Source organism: Aptenodytes patagonicus, chromosome 3 (genome assembly GCF_965638725.1).
Source record: "Aptenodytes patagonicus chromosome 3, bAptPat1.pri.cur, whole genome shotgun sequence".
NCBI lineage: Eukaryota > Metazoa > Chordata > Aves > Sphenisciformes > Spheniscidae > Aptenodytes > Aptenodytes patagonicus.
This window is the reverse complement of record NC_134951.1, coordinates 23337317-23356039: the sequence shown is the minus strand read 5'-3', so window position 1 is coordinate 23356039 and position 18723 is coordinate 23337317.

Here is an 18723-nt window from a genome sequence, read left to right as displayed (position 1 = left end):
CTGCTGAAGTCCTGCAATGCAAGTTTTACCTTTGAATCTAAATTAACTGATTCCAGAATTATTTCAGGTTCAAAGTAATGAATCTGACCTAGAGTCTTAGAGCTTTGTTTCATGAATATAATTGCTTCCATTTTCTCCTAAACCGTGGTATGGAAGGGATAAAATATACCATAACTAGTTTCTCTCTCTTCTCTGAAGACTCCACCATACTTATTTTTAAACAATTGGATTCAGAGACTTTGATGTCACTGGCACAGTGGCAAAATGTACAGATTACTATTCCCTTACTCTTGTTTGACTGCTGTTGCTGTAATTCTTTCATTTCATTTATATCTTATTCTAGTGATGTGTCTTAGAACAAATGGTTAGTGTACTTACATACTCTGGGTGACAAAGCTCCATTGTGAAACAGTTTGCTAGTCTGTGTTTAGCATTGCTGTGGTTATTTATTATTTATTCCCATCTCATCACCCTATTACAGCGATCAAAAGGGACTTCAGGGCACTGGGGCGACTGGTTCAAGGATCGGGAGCACAGGTAGTGTTTTCCTCTATCCCTGCAGTGGCAGGGAAGGATACCGAAAGGAGCAGGAAAACACACCTGATCAACGCGTGGCTCAGGGGCTGGTGCCGTCGGAGGAATTTTGGCTTTTTTGATCATGGGGAGGTTTACATGGCACCGGGCCTGCTGGTGACAGACGGAGTCCAGCTGTCTCACAAGGGAAAAAGGATCATGGCTCATGAATTGGCAGGGCTCATTGAGAGGGCTTTAAACTAGGTTCGAAGGGGGAAGGGGATAAAACCAGGCTCGCTAGAGATGAGCCGAGGGGTGGCGTGCCAATGCCGGGGGCGAAATCGATAGCCCAGCTCAAGTGCATATACACCAATGCACGCAGCATGGGCGGCAAGCAGGAGGAGCTGGAAGCCATTGTGCAGCGGGAGAGATATGACTTAGTCGCCCTCACAGAAACATGGTGGGGTGACTCTCACGACTGGAGTGCTGCAATGGATGGCTACAGACTCTTCAGAAGGGACAGGCGAGGAAGGAGAGGCGGTGGGGTGGCCCTGTATGTTAGGGAGTGTTTTGATTGTATAGAGCTCAACGATTGTGATGATGGTACGGTTGAGTGTCTATGGGTAAGGATGAGGGGGAAGGCCAACAAGGCAGATATCCTGCTGGGAGTCTGTTATAGACCACCCAACCAGGATGAAGGGGCGGATGAAGCGTTCTATAAGCGGCTGGCAGAAGTCTCTCAATCGCTAGCCCTTGTTCTCGTGGGGGACTTCAACTTCCCGGATGTCTGCTGGAAATACAACACGGCAGAGAGGAAGCAGTCTAGGAGGTTCCTGGAGTGTGTGGAAGACAACTTCCTGACACAGCTGGTAAGTGAGCCTACCAGGGGAGGTGCCTCGCTCGACCTGCTGTTTACTAACAGAGAAGGACTGGTGGGAGATGTGGTGGTCGGAGGCCGTCTTGGGCTTAGCGACCATGAAATGATAGAATTCTCGCTTCTTGGTGAAGTAAGGAGGGGGGGCAGCAAAACTGCAACCATGGACTTCCGGAGGGCGGACTTTGGCCTGTTCAGGACGCTGGTTGAGAGAGTCCCGTGGGAGACGGTCCTGAAGGGCAAAGGGGTCCAGGAAGGCTGGACGATCTTCAAGAAGGAAGTCTTAAAGGCGCAGGAGCAGGCTGTCCCTGTACGCCGTAAGAAGAATGGGCGGGGAAGACGACCGGCCTGGCTGAACGGGGAGCTCTTGCTGGGACTCAGGAAAAAAAGGAGAGTTTACCGCTTGTGGAAGAAGGGGCAGGCGACTCAAGAAGAGTACAGGGATCTCGTTAGGTCGTGCAGAGAGGAAATGAGAAAGGCAAAAGCCCAGCTAGAACGCAATCTGGCCGCTGTCGTTAAAGACAACAAAAAAAGTTTTTACAAATATATTAATGACAAGAAGAGAGCCAAGGAGAATCTCCATCCTTTATTGGATGCAAGGGGGAACATTGTCACTGAGGATGAGGAAAAGGCTGAGGTACTCAATGCCTTCTTTGCCTCAGTCTTTAACAGGCAGACCAGTTATCCTCAGGGTACTCGGCCCCCCGAGCTGGAAGACGGGGACGGCGAGCAGGATGAACCCCCCGTAATCCAGGAGGAAGCAGTCAATGACCTGCTATGCCACCTGGACACTCACAAGTCTATGGGGCCGGATGGGATCCACCCGAGAGTGCTGAGGGAGCTGGCGGAGGTGCTCGCCAAGCCACTCTCCATCATTTATCAGCAGTCCTGGTTAACGGGGGAGGTCCCGGAAGACTGGAGGCTTGCCAATGTGACGCCCATCCACAAGAAGGGCCGGAAGGAGGATCCGGGGAACTACAGGCCTGTCAGCCTGACCTCGGTGCCGGGGAAGATTATGGAGCGGCTCATCTTGAGGGCGCTCACAAGGCATGAGCGGGACAACCAGGGGATCCGGCCTAGCCAGCACGGGTTCATGAGAGGCAGGTCCTGCTTGACCAACCTGATCTCCTTCTATGACCAGGTGACCCGCCTAGTGGATGAGGGAAAGGCTGTGGATGTGGTCTACCTGGACTTCAGCAAGGCCTTTGACACTGTCTCCCACAGCATTCTCCTAGAGAAGCTGGCGGCTCACGGCTTAGACAGGTGGACTCTGCGCTGGGTCAAAAACTGGCTGGACGGCCGGGCCCAGAGAGTTGTGGTGAATGGAGTTACATCCAGTTGGCGGCCGGTCACGAGCGGTGTTCCCCAGGGCTCAGTACTGGGGCCGGTCTTGTTTAATATCTTTATTGATGATCTGGATGAGGGGATTGAGTGCACCCTCAGTAAGTTTGCAGACGACACCAAGTTGGGTGGGAGTGTTGATCTGCTCGAGGGTAGGAAGGCTCTGCAGAGGGACCTGGACAGGCTGGATGGATGGGCCCAGGCCAACTGTATGAGGTTCAACAAGGCCAAGTGCCGGGTCCTGCACTTCGGCCACAACAACCCCATGCAGCGCTACAGGCTTGGGGAAGAGTGGCTGGAAAGCTGCCCAGCAGAGAAGGACCTGGGGGTGTTGGTCGACAGCCGGCTGAACATGAGCCGGCAGTGTGCCCAGGCGGCCAAGAAGGCCAATGGCATCCTGGCCTGTATCAGAAATAGTGTGGCCAGTAGGAGTAGGGAAGTGATTGTGCCCCTGTACTTGGCCCTGGTGAGGCCGCACCTCGAATACTGTGTTCAGTTTTGGGCCCCTCACTACAAGAAGGACGTTGAGGTGCTGGAGCGTGTCCAGAGAAGGGCAACAAGGCTGGTGAGGGGTCTGGAGCACAAGTCTTATGAGGAGCGGCTGAGGGAACTGGGACTGTTCAGCCTGGAGAAAAGGAGGCTGAGGGGAGACCTCATCGCTCTCTACAACTACCTGAAAGGAGGTTGTAGCGAGGTGGGTGTTGGTCTTTTCTCCGAAGTAACAAGCGATAGGACGAGAGGAAATGGCCTCAAGTTGCGGCAGGGGAGGTTTAGATTGGATGTAAGGAAAAATTTCTTTACTGAAAGAGTGGTGAAACATTGGAACAGGCTGCCCAGGGAAGTGGTTGATTCCCCATCCCTGGAGGTATTTAAAAGACGTGTAGATGAGGCGCTTAGGGACATGGTTTAGTGGGCCTGGTGGTGTTGGGTTGACGGTTGGACTCGATGATCTTAGAGGTCTTTTCCAACCTCAATGATTCTATGATTCTATGATTCTACAGGCAATGAATGTATAAAATTGCAGAGGCTGATGTGTTCCTTGACTGCCCCAAAGAAAACCCCTTCAAATAGATATCCAGTTGAATGATGAAATATTAAAATAAATATGCAACAAGCATCCATAGTAAATGCTACCTCAATTGTCATTTGTGTATTCAGAGAAAGAAGGCATTCCCTGATGAAAAAGCTTCTTAGTATCTAGTTTTGTCACTGTTGACAAGTTTTGGGGGAATGAGGATGTTTCAATTCAAATGTGCAGAGGAAACCATAATCTAAACATTTCACTTTTCCTACCTCAAAAGTAAGACCAGAAAACTTAAATTACAAACCTGCTTTGCAATGGACAGAAAGTGAAGTATATATGCTTCCTTCATCTACTGAATTATTCTCCACTCCCCTTTTTTTTCCCCTCCTTTGATGAAAAGGACTCCTGTCTTCTTTTCTTCTCCCTTGTTCTTTGCATACTTGGCTTTCCCAGGTCTGTTATACATTTCCTAACTTGGTTCTTGTTTACCTAGGTGACTTATATGAACTTCCTTTAATAAGGTACAATCCACACCTCCTCTGGAAGCTGTGCAACTGTTTAGAAAATACTGTCACTGGATCGTGAAAAGCACAACTGAGTCCTCTATGCTTAAGCATGCAATGCTTAAAGCTTCTTGTGCATGGAGCTTAGGCACCTAACTTCAGTGTAGATTCCTCTTACAAGATGGGACAGCTCCATTAGATGTGGCATTTCTAATGCATGGGACCCTGGTTTCCCTCCCTTTGCAGAATCCTGTGGCTCCCTTCTCCTTTCAGCTTCCTCTGGCTCCTGCTGCCCATCAACAATGTGATGGCACTAGCTCATTCTTTGTCCATCTTCTAGCTCAATGTCTGGAACTCCAGGCAACTCTGTTAGAATACAAATAATTAATAACAGAATCTACTAGCTGTATCTGTTCTTGTCAGGCATTGTCCCCAGACCCTTCAGTCTCTTACTATGTGAATTCAAAGAAAAGCATATTTTTCCTCTAACAACAACAAAAAAAAAATCTATGGAACAAGTGAAATTAGTATATTCATAATGAAGACTCTATTTAACTTTGACACAAAACCAAAATTTTGATGGCGTAGAATGTTAGAAACTTATTTAAAAGATTGCATGCTGTTGCTTAAAGATTTAGAAGGTTCTTTCTGTAAACACACTATACCAATCACAGTGAAGAGGACATGAATGACAACCCACTGCTTTCCAGATTGGATAACAGTTGTTTTTATCTTCTGATAGAAAAACACAGAGAATCCAAGGAGAGATTCGTAACCATAATGTACGACATCAAGCCAAATTTTTCACATATATAAAGCCACAGTTAAATCTGAGCAAGCAAAATGATCAAAACATCTCTGGCACCACCTACAGAAGTAATTCAGTATTAGCTTTAAAGGTTTTCTGTCAAATAAAAAGGAAAAAAAGAAAAATGAAGAGGGATAAATAATCAAAAAAATAAACAAAGAATGTCAGGAACTAGAATTATATGGATGCTCAGCCCCCTATCAATGAAGTGCTGTTTATTAGTAGCTGCTGTGCTTTCCACACAACATATTCAAACTCCAAAGTGTGCTTATGTGCTTGTGAATGGTCTACAGGAAATGATTAAGTGACAAGATACAATCTGTACTGTGTGGAAATCAGTCTTTACTATGGAGAACTTACTTTCTAGTACTGGAAGACTATGTATATAGATTAATCACATTTTCACAGCTGGATTTTTGAATAGAGCCTCATTAAACTGGTATAAATATACACCATATTGTTGTGTGGTTGTTTTTTTTTTCCTCATCAGCATCAAGATCACTTTGGTACGGAAGAACGCTGTTCCATTATATCCACTCCAGCTGTGCTCTTCTTCCAAAGTTCTAGCGTTTGCCAAATGTAAAACTTAGCACTTGCTCACAACAGTAAGTTGGTAAAGTTGATTGAATGGAACATAATATGGAGAATAGTCTAGGTAAGGGGTAAAAAGAACTTTAAAATGCAGAAGAAATTTTGGTTACAAATATTTGTTTCTTTGCGAATCGCTAAGGTTGCTGTGGTTATTACCATAAACAAAATAGACACTATTGAGCCCGTGTCAATGAAAGTAAAAAAAAATATGTTTTGACCCAAATGACAGATAGCAGCAGAAAATGCCGTATAACCTCATTATGGTTGTCTAAAAAGGTACAGAAACAGCATGCTGTATAGTTGATATTGTGCTCAGACCTCTATAAAGAAAGTATTTCACAGTAATGGTGATCGGAAAAGCTCAGTAAGGGCTTGGGCTTGTGCTCAGTTTGGGCTTAAATCTCAGTGAAAAAAAAAAAAATCATGCTTGTGTGACCATCAAGTGATGTTAAAGGCAAAGTTAATCAAGTGATGTTTTTTCACTTTAACATCAAGTATGTTAAAGGCAAAATATTTCTCTAATTTCATCAGGGTCAGATTTCATTTGTGGATTCCTTAGAGGTAAAGCAGGTATTTGTATGTCTTCCAGACACAGGCCCGTGGCACAGCTGTGAAAGCAGGAGGCAGTGTAGACCCATAGGGGTCTGCAGTCCCAAAGGACCCAGTCACTGTGCTGGATGCCCAGGAGGCAGCCAGGGCAATGCTCCCTGGTGGGTCTGTTTTACCCTTAGAACTGTTTATGCTTAGCTATACCAAGTATGCAGCATCTCTGTGTCAGGTTGTGCTCCTCACTGGGCACTTAAAGAAAAGAAGCAAGGTGTGAATATGTTTATGGAGTAGCTTAGCCAAAATCTTTGTTTTTCATGATGTTTTATAATTTGCCAGCTAACACTTTTGTCCCGGAAGTTACTGTGTAGTCTCCAGCTAGGTATAAGATCAACAAAATTGCTGCATATATTCATATTTGCGTTCTTCACAATATTTTATGGGTATATAAAATGTCTATAAACACTCTTTATTGATACTCTTTATTGAAAGTAGCTCCCTGATGAAATAATTTCAGCTGATTGCACTGATGTAGCTCAGAGGGAAATTAGACTTGAGATTGATTTTACATCATTGCATTTCCTTAAAGATTTTTCTTTTTCACCTAAAACAAATTGTATATAACCATTACATTTTGAAGTGAATGAGTAATTATTAAACTGAAGATTGTTATGATCCCATTAAAATAAGTCTATTCCTGTACTAAGAGCAATGATTCACTGTTCACAAGTAAGCTTAGACCACTGATGTTAAATACTAATCCTTCAGCCAAACCAGAGCTAGAATGATTTTCTTCTTGAGCTGCAATATAAAATTCCAGTAAACAAACCATTTAACCAGTGTAGGGGTCTCACAAATATCAATTATTAGTAAGCCCAAGTCCCGTATTGTCACAGAGAGCATTGGAGAGTACATAATCCCACATAAAGTGTGGGGAAGTAAGAAGAGCTTTAGCTGATGGACTGCAGAGTGCCATCCAGGTAGCAACCAGTTTCCATCTGATGGAAACAAAGGTGGAAAAGGAAGGGGATGACAACCTCATTCGTGCAGCGGGTTCTTCCAGGTGCAACGTGTAATATATTTACCAAAGCAACATGCTTTTGTTTGTGGGTAAACAGTTGAGTACCAGTGACATTATCTCCTGCTGTTACAAAAAAAACCCCTGTGAAATTACTATAACTGAAAAAAGATTATGGAAAAAACAGTCTCTCATCTATTTTCAGTTCATTCGCTTTGTAAATTTGATAGCACTTTTGGTATTGTCATTTTCACTTTCTTCTCTAGATTAGTAAGTTTCCTCTTTTCTCAGGGAAAAGAAGTTTATGACTATCAGGCTTTGGTTACTTTTATTTCATTTCTTTTAACTGATCATATTTCACACTCATGGCATTTCCACTAACACATTACAGTTGAGAACAGGAAGGAAGAGCTGTATCTATTGTCTTTTATATAGGGAGTACAAGATATGTATCCTATTTTATTTACCTAATCTACTCTATTTTATTATTTCCATGGCAACTATTGTAACTTATTCTGGATTTACCGAGTGGATGTAAGGTCAAAATCAGAAATTCCTGGTGTAACAGCAAGTTCTTTCATAACAAGAAGTTTCTGTAGAGAATAAGTCAGTTTTACATGCTCTGGGTGGGTTTCATCCAATTAATTTGATATGCCAATTAATATGGGCCACATAGCAGGTTTTGTTATTGGAACAGTTTATTAATGCTTTCCCTTGAGTGAGAAGATGATTTTAAATTGATCACTTAGCGGTTAAGAAGTCTGTCAGTTACAACTCTACTTCCAGCCTTCCATGGACTAGGTGTTTTTTAGGATGCTATGGAAAACGATTTTCATATAACTGTTTCCCTCTGAATTCATGGATTTGCTGTAAATGTCACTGGTGAGAGGGAAGTGTTCTTATACTGTTGACTGAGTAGTTTTTTGGCAGACTTCTTAGCAACCCTGCATACTGTCAATGACAGAGTGTTGATTTTTAGTCTTCCTATGAGATCGGGTAGAGATGGAGAGAATTGTTTTCTTTTTCCCTTTTCTATTGTTTGGAAGCATCTGTTTCCAACACTGCTGATGTCATATTGGCAGTGAAGATTATGCTTTTGTTTTAGGAGGCAGACGCACTTCAGAAACTTTTTTGCTAATTTATATAGTGAGGTTACATTATGTTTTCGTCTATTTTTTTTGCTTTGGAGTCCTTATAGTGTAGTATGGCCCTCTAACAAAAAATCACAATCATATCACACATTTAACTGATGGGCTTGAAGAATAAGCAATGAGAAATTTGTAAGATGCCACAGTCTGTGACTATGATGACTCATGCCCCAACAAAGAAGCTGAATGATTTTAGTAATAATATCCAAGTGGTGTATTCACTAACCTCATGCCACTGACTCACTGCTTGATTAGATACGGCACGCAACAGCTCCAGTGAACAGAGAGAGGCAGCCTTCAAGGATAGTTTGCAAGGCTTTTCTTATCACAGATGTTCAGAAATCTCTAGAAGGTAGCTGATCCTTTCTTGCAGTTCCCACTGTCATTTTCACCTCGTTTTTCACTGCATCAATATTTGCTAGGTCTTCCAAAATAGGTGTACAATAGGTAGATGTGTTAATATCACTCTTAGACACACAAGTTTAAGCTAGTCCTTGTTGTACTTAGCATTAGAAAGAGTTATTGTTTTCAGAAGTTACTTGTGGATTAGGCACTTCTCTGAATCCACACATATGCATGTATATAATCAAATATAAATATATTACAATATATTTCTGATTTAGAAAAGACTGGAAGTATGATAAATCTGAATCTCGAAGCTGAAAATTAATAAAATTTCAAACTGGGAGTGTTAAAGGGATGTTTTCATCCTTTTTTAATCTGAATTTTAAAAAATTATATTGCCTTGTGTAGAGTAGACAGTATATGTTTACTTACACAGTCTGACATAACACATTGCTAATAAAAATAGAGTAACCAGAGTACTCACAGCCTCCTTAGGAGTGAAATGGCATATTGACCCAAATCACAGACCCTGGAAAAAAACGGATTTTATTTCAGAAATTAAAATATTGAAATGTCTTCTATAATGATGAAAAGATTTAACAGGTTCTAATATGCCATCTGATAGAACTTGCCATTATAGCATCACTTTCTAGGAAGGTAAGATTTTAGGCAATTTTTTTGCTAAGCCTAATCTATTGGAACTATATTGCAATTTAAGCGTGTTCCAACTCCAAAGGGGAGAACAGCTCATTAATTTCCTCTCTTCAGCAGCCTTTCATAGATCTGAAGAGTGTTTTCATGTCTTGCCCCAGACTTCTTTTTCTTCCACTCAGTAACTCCTCCATATCTTTCATGAAGAGCAGAGCTCCAAACTTGCACAACACTCCCAACTGAGGAAACAGTTTTGAAGAGGGAGCAAAGATTATTTTCTATGTCATGCAGGCTATGACCCTCTTTATATGCTACAGGCTGTTCACCTGTAGCTCTAGAGGATGATATCGCTGGGTTTATGTTCACTTTATTGGCCATTATAATCTCTAAATATTTCCTTTATAAAACTGCTAACTTGCCAGTTCTCCATTCTGTATTACTGAAATAGATTGTCCAAGTGAATTTTCCATTTTATTTTGTTAAATATCACAGTGTTTTAAGACCATTTTTCCAGTTTGTCAAGATCATTTTGAATTATAATAGTCTTTTGAGATATGTTCACTCCCTCCCTTATTGAACATCATTGTCTGCTGTTTTCTCATAATTTGCAACTGTTCCAATTCTTTGATTTACTAATTCTGTTTCTTACAATTGCAAAATGAATATGACAAAATGATCCTGCTTCTGCTGCTCCCTAAGCAGTTCAGTAAGTCTGAACTACAAAGTTGTAGTATTCATGAAAAACCACTCATAAAATACTTATATATTATTAATAGGATTGATCAATGCAGAATACAGTCCTGGACACAGAAGGCAACACAATTGTTCTGTGGGTAATATAAGTAGTATCAAAATAGTCTAGATGATTGCATGAATAACTGATTTTTAACATTGGTTAATGCAAATACAATTTTCTTTCTTATAGGAAAAAATAAACCTTTTTTTGCAGTTAAATAAAATGCCTGCTAGAACTGATTCAGAACATTTTATTTGAGGGTTTTGTTTGTTTATTATTCTTGGAGTTTGCTTGGTTTTCCTATCATTCAAAAATGAACAGTTAGAAAACGTATAATTGAAATACTTGTTTTAATTAATACTTTATTTTTTCCTGTTTTTTTTCAGTTTTCTTTTTCATTACTTTCTGAAACTATTGAAGACCAACTGCAGGACTTCAAAAAAGAAATCTTACAATGAGAGGGTTAAACACTGAAATACGTTCCCTAAAGATACTGTGAAATCTCCAGCCTTAGAGATTTTCAAAACTCAACTAGACAAGCCCAGAGCAGATGGATCTAATTTTGATCTAACCCTGCTTTGAGTAAGAGGTTGAACTATATGACATCCAGAGATCCTTTCCAATCTATATTTTCCTATAATTCTATGTAAATTAAATAAAGGTCATATATATCAAAGCTGAAAAACAGCAATAATTTGCCTACTCGGTAAATGTCAGTATCCATTGTTCCTTCTAAGATTACTAAGCTAGTATTTTTGTGCCCAATGTGCTTATTAGCACACAAATAGATGTTTATTAGCTGACGGCAGGATGATCAGGGCAGATTACTTGAACATCTTGAAAGTTGAGGAGACGATTCTGATTCTTGGTGGGAGGTTTCAGCACTGCATCTCTGAACATCAATGACTCTCTCATTGGCTCTTGAGCTCCATCAATACTTTTCTCTGGAGCATTCAAGATCCAGTTCAAGGGCTGAGCTAGATTTACCAGCCGTGTTTGGTTTGCCTCATGGCCTCATTTTATGAACATGATTATGGGTTTGAGGGTGGGAGATAGACTTCACTCTGACTTTTAGCAATTTTATATAATACTTTTCATTCCTTGTTGTACTAAATATAATCTGTCCTGTTTTTTTGTTTCTGTGTGTACAGTACTAATGGAGGTTTATGACTGTATTATTTAGCTACAAGCTAATTAAATCAGGTCCTTAATTCAAGCTTTTGGATCCAGCTGTTGCAGTCCAGTCCTTATAAAGAGCAAGATCAGAAGATGCTGTTACAAGTGGTGGCCAACAGCAGGGTATTTTTTGAACTGATTTGGACGAGGACAAAACTGTTATGTGAGAATGAGTTATCAGCAAAATTGTTGCAGATAGGTTTCACTAGGGACATCAGGAAAGCAAGGTTTATAGGAACAGGTACTTCTTCTAGTACTGAAGTGATACAGCTGGACAAAGCAGAGAAGTGCAGTGGGGGGGCACCAGGGCAGCCCCAGGCCCAGGCATCAGGGACCTCCCTGGGGACAGGTTGAGGCCAGGCCGGGACATGGGCCCATGGGTGGGCCCAGCTTGGTGGGACCCATGGTCGGGCAGGGCTGGGCTGTGGGGAGCTGGAGACCGTCCCTGCCGTTGTTGCTGAGACAGGGGCTGACGGCCATGGGGGGCTGAAATGGGGTCCTGGGCTGTGGGCAGGGTGGGGGGAGGCCATGAGGGGGCCAGGCAGGGACTGTCAGGGCTGGTGGTGCCCTTTCTCCAGACCCAGTACACCTTACTTTCTCATATACCCATGTAGCATAAAAATGACACCCAGCAGTACAGAACACAAAGCCTTAGCACCATGATGTGAAAACACCATGCTGATGGGCTCTGATGGTGCCTTAGAATCATAGAATCATTAAGGTTGGAAAAGACCTCTAAGATCATCGAGTCCAACCGTCAACCCAACACCACCATGCCCACTAAACCATGTCCCTAAGCGCCTCATCTACACGTCTTTTAAATACCTCCAGGGATGGGGACTCCACCACTTCCCTGGGCAGCCTCTTCCAATGTTTAACCACTCTTTCAGTAAAGACATTTTTCCTCATGTCCAGTCTAAACCTCCCCTGGCACAACTTGAGGCCATTTCCTCTCGTCCTATCGCTTGTTACTTGGGAGAAGAGACCGACACCCACCTCGCTACAACCTCCTTCCAGGGAGTTGTAGAGAGCGATGAGGTCTCCCCTCAGCCTCCTTTTCTCCAGGCTAAACAACCCCACTTCCCTCAGCCGCTCCTCATAAGGCTTGTTCTCCAGACCCCTCACCAGCCTCGTTGCCCTTCTCTGGACACGCTCCAGCACCTCAACGTCCTTCTTGTAGTGAGGGGCCCAAAACTGAACACAGCATTCGAGGTGTGGCCTCACCAGGGCCGAGTACAGGGGCACGATCACTTCCCTCGTCCTGCTGGCCACAGTATTTCTGATACAGGCCAGGATGCCATTGGCCTTCTTGGCCACCTGGGCACACTGCCGGCTCATGTTCAGCCGGCTGTCGACCAACACCCCCAGGTCCTTTTCCTCCAGGCAGCTTTCCAGCCACTCTTCCCCAAGCCTGTAGCGCTGCATGGGGTTGTTGTGGCTGAAGTGCAAGACCCGGCCTTGCCGTCGTTTGAGGTACACTCAATGAAATGCACCCCCAGAGGAATAACGAGTGTATCTCAGCAGTGCTCTGTGGAGCCCAGGGGGATGCGAGCCAGAAGCTATGTGCTGCAGCTGCCAGCAATGCCAGCAGATGAAGACGCCAGCTTTGAGCCCTGTGCACCTGTCTCAACCTCTGCCACCAGGTCTGGGGCCAAGGTTCTCCTCCTGGCCCAGTCCATGCACGCAGTAAGTATGCACTTTCTGTTAAACCTTGAACTGGAGACAGTAACAGGCTAATAAATCTCTATACACAGCATGGTTACTAGAAGGGAAGACAGAGTGACATTCAGCTGTATTACCTGAGGTAGAATGCTACAGGTGCCACTTGGCAGGCTGTCAGAGGTGATCTGCTTGCAACCACGCTCTTGTGCTTACAATGAGGGTTGGCGGTCTTGTCATAGTGTTTCTTCTGCCGTAGTGTCCTGGCATACAGTTATTTTTTAATGGTTTCAGACATTGCTATTTTCAGCTCACAGTTTGATAGATGCTGCCACTAAGGTTTTGTTCTTCACTAAGGCTTTATTCTTCAACTGCTCATCCTAATAAGTCTCTGCGTGCTGTAGTGTGAGAGTCTACACCAAGGAAGGATACAGCTCTGTTGAACTCACCTCACCTTTTTTTTTAATTATTCAAAGTTCCTTCCCTTTTTAATGACACTGCTGTTCACTCACTTGGCTGTGCCCAGCAGGGGACTGACACTAAGTTCTTGGAACAACGTATTGAATTGTACATGGATTGTCTCATCCAGATCAGTATATCTGGGGTTTACTAGAATCAGTTGAAAATTTTCTGATAAAACTTTTCTAGTAGAAAATCTTTAAATTTCCTTTCTTCCACCTTCCTTCTGCAACCAACCATCCTGTTTGAGAGATGAGCATCAATGTGAGCATCAAGCTATGGGAAAAATCTCAGTAAATTTGCTTTTAACAAATACTCAGTCCAGGAGTGTCTGTGGAATAACCTGCATTCAACTTCTACAGTCCCTTTGAAATGTACTTCATGGTGTATCTGAGTTTAAATTCACTGACTAGAAAAGCTTTTCTTTTGCTCAGGGACAGTGCCACAGTTAACACATGATCAGCCAGCTTTTCTGAAGTAAAAAAGTGTTAGGGTTCAAATCTATGAAGAAAAAACAGAGGGCAACACATAAATTATAAGCCATAGTTACAGCTATATAGACGCTCAATAGTTCCAGTCCACCAGCTTTTCACATCTTTTTTCCAAAATAAGTGTGTCAGTGTCTCCTGATCAGGGCTGTTTCTCAGTGCTTTTCCAGGCTTGTTAACCAGAAGCGACTATGGTGTATTGTCTCCTGGACCTCAGTAGAGGTGATACTTCCACAGATTTACCACCTGCAAGAGTGATTTGATTACCCCCTAGTGACGCTAGTTTTTAGAGGAAATGATTTTGTTAGGCACAGATACTTAAAACATTTAGACCCTTGGAACAGTATTAATGTTTCATTCATTTACTGTACTGGTCATGTCTGAATACGGTTTTCTTTAAAATGCTCATGCCTCCAAAACACCACCTCTCAGGATAGTCCAAGGTGACAAGCAGAATGTGTTCATAACTTGCATGTGTTCTTACATGCCCTAATTCTCTCCATGAAGAGAGGCTGCCTGTATTAGATCCTGCTTGCTATGTGGCATTCCTGATAATGCTGTGAATTAAATTAGGTTAAATTAGCCTTGTTTGCCCGTATGGTTCATATTCTTCCCACTTGGCATGTTTTGCTTTCATTCAGACAATTTGCATAACTATAAACCTTCAGCTGATCCCCACTATATTGTGAGAATTGTTGAAACCTTGTAGCACATTTTGGAGCTCTAGTAAATGCAGTAAGTAGAAGTCTAGATGCATTGAAGCCAGTGGATATACTGCCACAAAGTTCAGGTCAGTAAGACCAGATTACACTCAATGAAACTGTTCCTTCCCTTCTTTTATGCATCCTCAGATCATTATCTCTGCAACAGCTGTTTTAGAAAGATGAGCAGGTTGCTCAATAGCAAGAACTGAATTCTGAAACAGCTCATTAGATGCATCAGGTTGCTATGATTTATTCTAGGGCTCGGTCCCTGATCGTGTGCTCCACATACATGCAAGGTTGCATCCAGGCTCCATTCTGGACCTCACCTTTGCAAGAAAACCTGGATACCATTGAGAGGATGGTTTGTTCCGGTGTCCATTTGCTAGAGCCAACATGAATACCAGTAAGTCTGAACTGATTAGCTCATGGAAAAGGCTCAGTCCCTAGCATGGTATAGCAAAGGTGCTATAGAAGCAGCCATTGCGTACTCTCTAACTAAGAAGGGGACTGGCCATTTTTCCACAAGGATGTTTGAATGAAATCTTGTGATTATCTCAGCCACTTGTGTAATTTCACTACTATTATCCAAAAACCATTCCCAAAGTTTTTGAGGTCTGCTTCAATAAAATACATAATTGTGATAGAAGAAAATTGTGATTGCAATTACATTGAGAAATGTTGCTCAAATCAGCAAGATATGACATGACATTTCACCCTCAAAAAAATTAAAATAGAACTGATCATGAAGAGGCACAGATGCATTAAGTAAAAAAACCCAGAACCAACAGAGGCAAAGCCACAAGATTTTTGTTCCCATTCTCTTTAGTGAGGTTAGCAGGGAATAGCAGGGAATTTTTGCTTTCTTACAGGATCATTATCAGTTTCAGCTTCTAGCATCTTTGTATTCCCCCCAATAAGACCACTATATAGAAGTAATAATGTGCTCAGTGTAATAGTAGTAGAGTAATAGCTTCTTTAAAAGGTGAGAAGTATAAGATTTCTAGAAGAGCAAAGAAAGTCTGAAAGGGAAATAGCAAGAAAATCATAACTTTTTATTTCATACTATCAGGAGCTAACTGGTCAAATTACAGATAGGAACATTACAAAAGAAATAGGCTTCTGTAACTGAAAACAAACAACACGTTATAATTAGAATGAGGCATTACCAATAAGTTGTAAAAATGAGACTTCATAAGAAGAAAATAGAAGGTGAGGGAAAATCTCATTTTGGTTTTCCAACATTCATATTTTGAATGTTTAATTCATTTTTTCACCTCTGCTGGTAATAAAGCAGCTGTTGTTCACATCTCTCTTTTGCGTGATCCTGCAGGCTAGCCAGGCCAGATCAGTGACTCAAAGTAGGATTAAAGAGCTGGGCAGATTCATTAAGTCATTGGGAGAAGAATCTGAGTACTGAAAAAGAGATATATTAAGTAGGATACTGTTCTTTCCTTTTCATTTTTGTTCTTTTGAACTGGTTGTTAGGATCCATTCCTGGACTTGAGTCAGAAGAGATGTAAGATTTCAAGTAAATTAAATGAATATAAAGTCTTATTTAAAACAACAGAAAACAGAGAACTTATGTATAAATGTAGACTTCCTAGTGTTTAATGGATTAAATACACATATCTTAAGTATGTGTGTTCAGTAAAAAGAAATCCAGACACTGGATCAGTACTAATAATCTCAAATTAGAATCTACAATAAACTCATTTTATCCTATTGGAAATATTGATTTACGAACAATTCACAAACATGTAATTTTAGTATTCACCCAGCGCTACGTTCCAGAAGGGCTCATTTGCTATTTTTGAGCAATCGCCCAAAATCTTATTTCCTCTTTAGCTCCAGGAATTTTAGAAATATGTAATTGCAAATTCAGGAAATCCAATACACATCTGATTAATCAGAATTTTACCCACTTACCTAAGCTGCCACCTTTTAGGTAGGATGCACTTCCACTAAAAAAGGAAATTAAACATTATACTGGTAGTGTTACAGTAATGTCGTGAATAATTAAAACAAAATGTCTTAAAAGGCAAAGGTTTCCTAAAACTGGCACAGACTAATTTGAATAATGCCCTGGAATAAAAAGGTTAAATGTACGTTAGTTATATGTAATTATTATCATACAATACTGTTCATGCTACTTTTCCTGCATCTGTTTCTAAAAGATTATGACATGTTGAAGTTATCAAAATGGATGTGTTTATATAAAGCCGACAGTGATATGTAGTGGAGATGACAGCTCTTTGAAGATCGTACAAAAATAGAATGAGATGATATACTTCACAGAGACCCAGAAGGAACATCACTTTAAAAAAAAAAAAAAAAAAGAGGAGAGTAGAAAATACAAAACTTATGACTTTTTTTTAGTTTTGCATAATAGTTGCTCCTAGATAGTTCCACTAGCTGAGGTGTGTTGTTAATTGTTAGGTGATTAATTTTAAATTGCCCAGAAAATCTTGAGACCTTATGGCCAAAAGCTTGCATGACAAGGAAATAATATTTTGTAAAGCCTTTAAAGGTGTTAGCTGGAAAACAGTGTTTAGACTGTCTAGCAATGGTAACCTTGGGGTAAGTGTCATGTACAAGGAGTCTGTTTTTATTTTACAGTTAAAGCTGATTTTGGCAGAAAGGCAAAATTGGAAACACTGACTATAAATGAGGTACTTATGACACCATTGTAATCAGGATTTCTCCACGCAATGAAATTAAGTATGGCAAAGTGGTTCTCCAATAACTGTGCAAATAAAATTAAATTAAATGAAAAACTATTAAACATTGTTATCCTTATCAATTCTTAAAGAATAAACAGTTAGGAGTCAAGATCTAAACCACATCTTTTAATTGCTTATTAAACATTAACAGTTACATACTAAGTATGAAAATGTCAAATGTGCTATATATATATTTAATCATGCAAGTTTAAACTTACAGTTGTAAGTAACCTACCACTAATTATTAACCAGAAAAATAATTCAGATGAGGGGTTTTTTGCAGTCACCATTAACATCTTTCTAACATATTTTTTCAGTGACATAGAATTCATTTATTTATACAGTACAGTGTGTTTCTTTGCTCCAGGATAGGTTGAATGTTAACTAATACTCTCAGGAAAAGGGTAAGTGACCCTTTGCTTCCTGTGCTAATGGTCTTCTGGAGATGGGGAGCAACAGCTTTCTGGTAACAGCAAAGCAGCTTCCTCACCTTTCTCTCTCTCTCCCTAAACAGAACTTGTACATCCTTAAACTTGGTATGTATTGTCTTTGTGTATAAAAGCTAATAATGTTTACTAATCTATGTGAGGTATTTCTAAGGTTAGTGGAAGAAAAGTCACGTAGAAGAGCAAAGCATTAGGATTTAATGAAGTTTTTGTCAAATAAAGCACAATCAATTGTACAGCAATATTATTCAGGCATCTCACCAGTCATTTGCAACAGCTTTCTTAAGCAAGGATGAATGGTATATTGGCAGTAGTGAGATATTTTAGCACCCCTTTTCTACTCAGATTCTTCCAGCACTTGCTGCCCACCAGGCATCCATACACTGTGGGTGTGCAACTCCTCCTCCTGGCTAGCAGGAAGGGCAAAAGCAGTATCTGATAGGACCTGAAGACAACTCCTTCTACGCTGCACCCACTTAGAGGGCGTCCTGGAGCACGTGTCTTTCTTACCCTGCCTTCGCTGGTGCCGTATGTCATAGTGTTGCTATGACTTCCTCTGTCATCTCACTTCAAGATATTAAACTCCCTGACTTTTCTTTTCTTTAAAGCCAAAACATTAATTTGTATTTCTAACATGACTTAATGTGAAACTTCAGTTAACTGCTTTCTTATCATTTTCTTATCTGATTCCTTTCAATTCAAAGAACAAACAAAATTGGTATTGCTAGAGGTTGTTGTTAAGATGAAGTGAAAAGTTACCTGACTTTTATTATCAGAATTTGGGGGTGAGGAGAGATGGAGGGGATGGGGTAAGGGAAATGCATACATAGTAAGAGAACAGATGGGGGAAATCTTATGCGTCATTGAGGCTGGTGCTCACTTCACTACCTAAGGAATGTCCCTCGTGAGAATCACAGCTGAAGTCTGTGTCAGGTTTTGCCCTCAAACTGTAAGAGAATTTTAGGCATAGCTT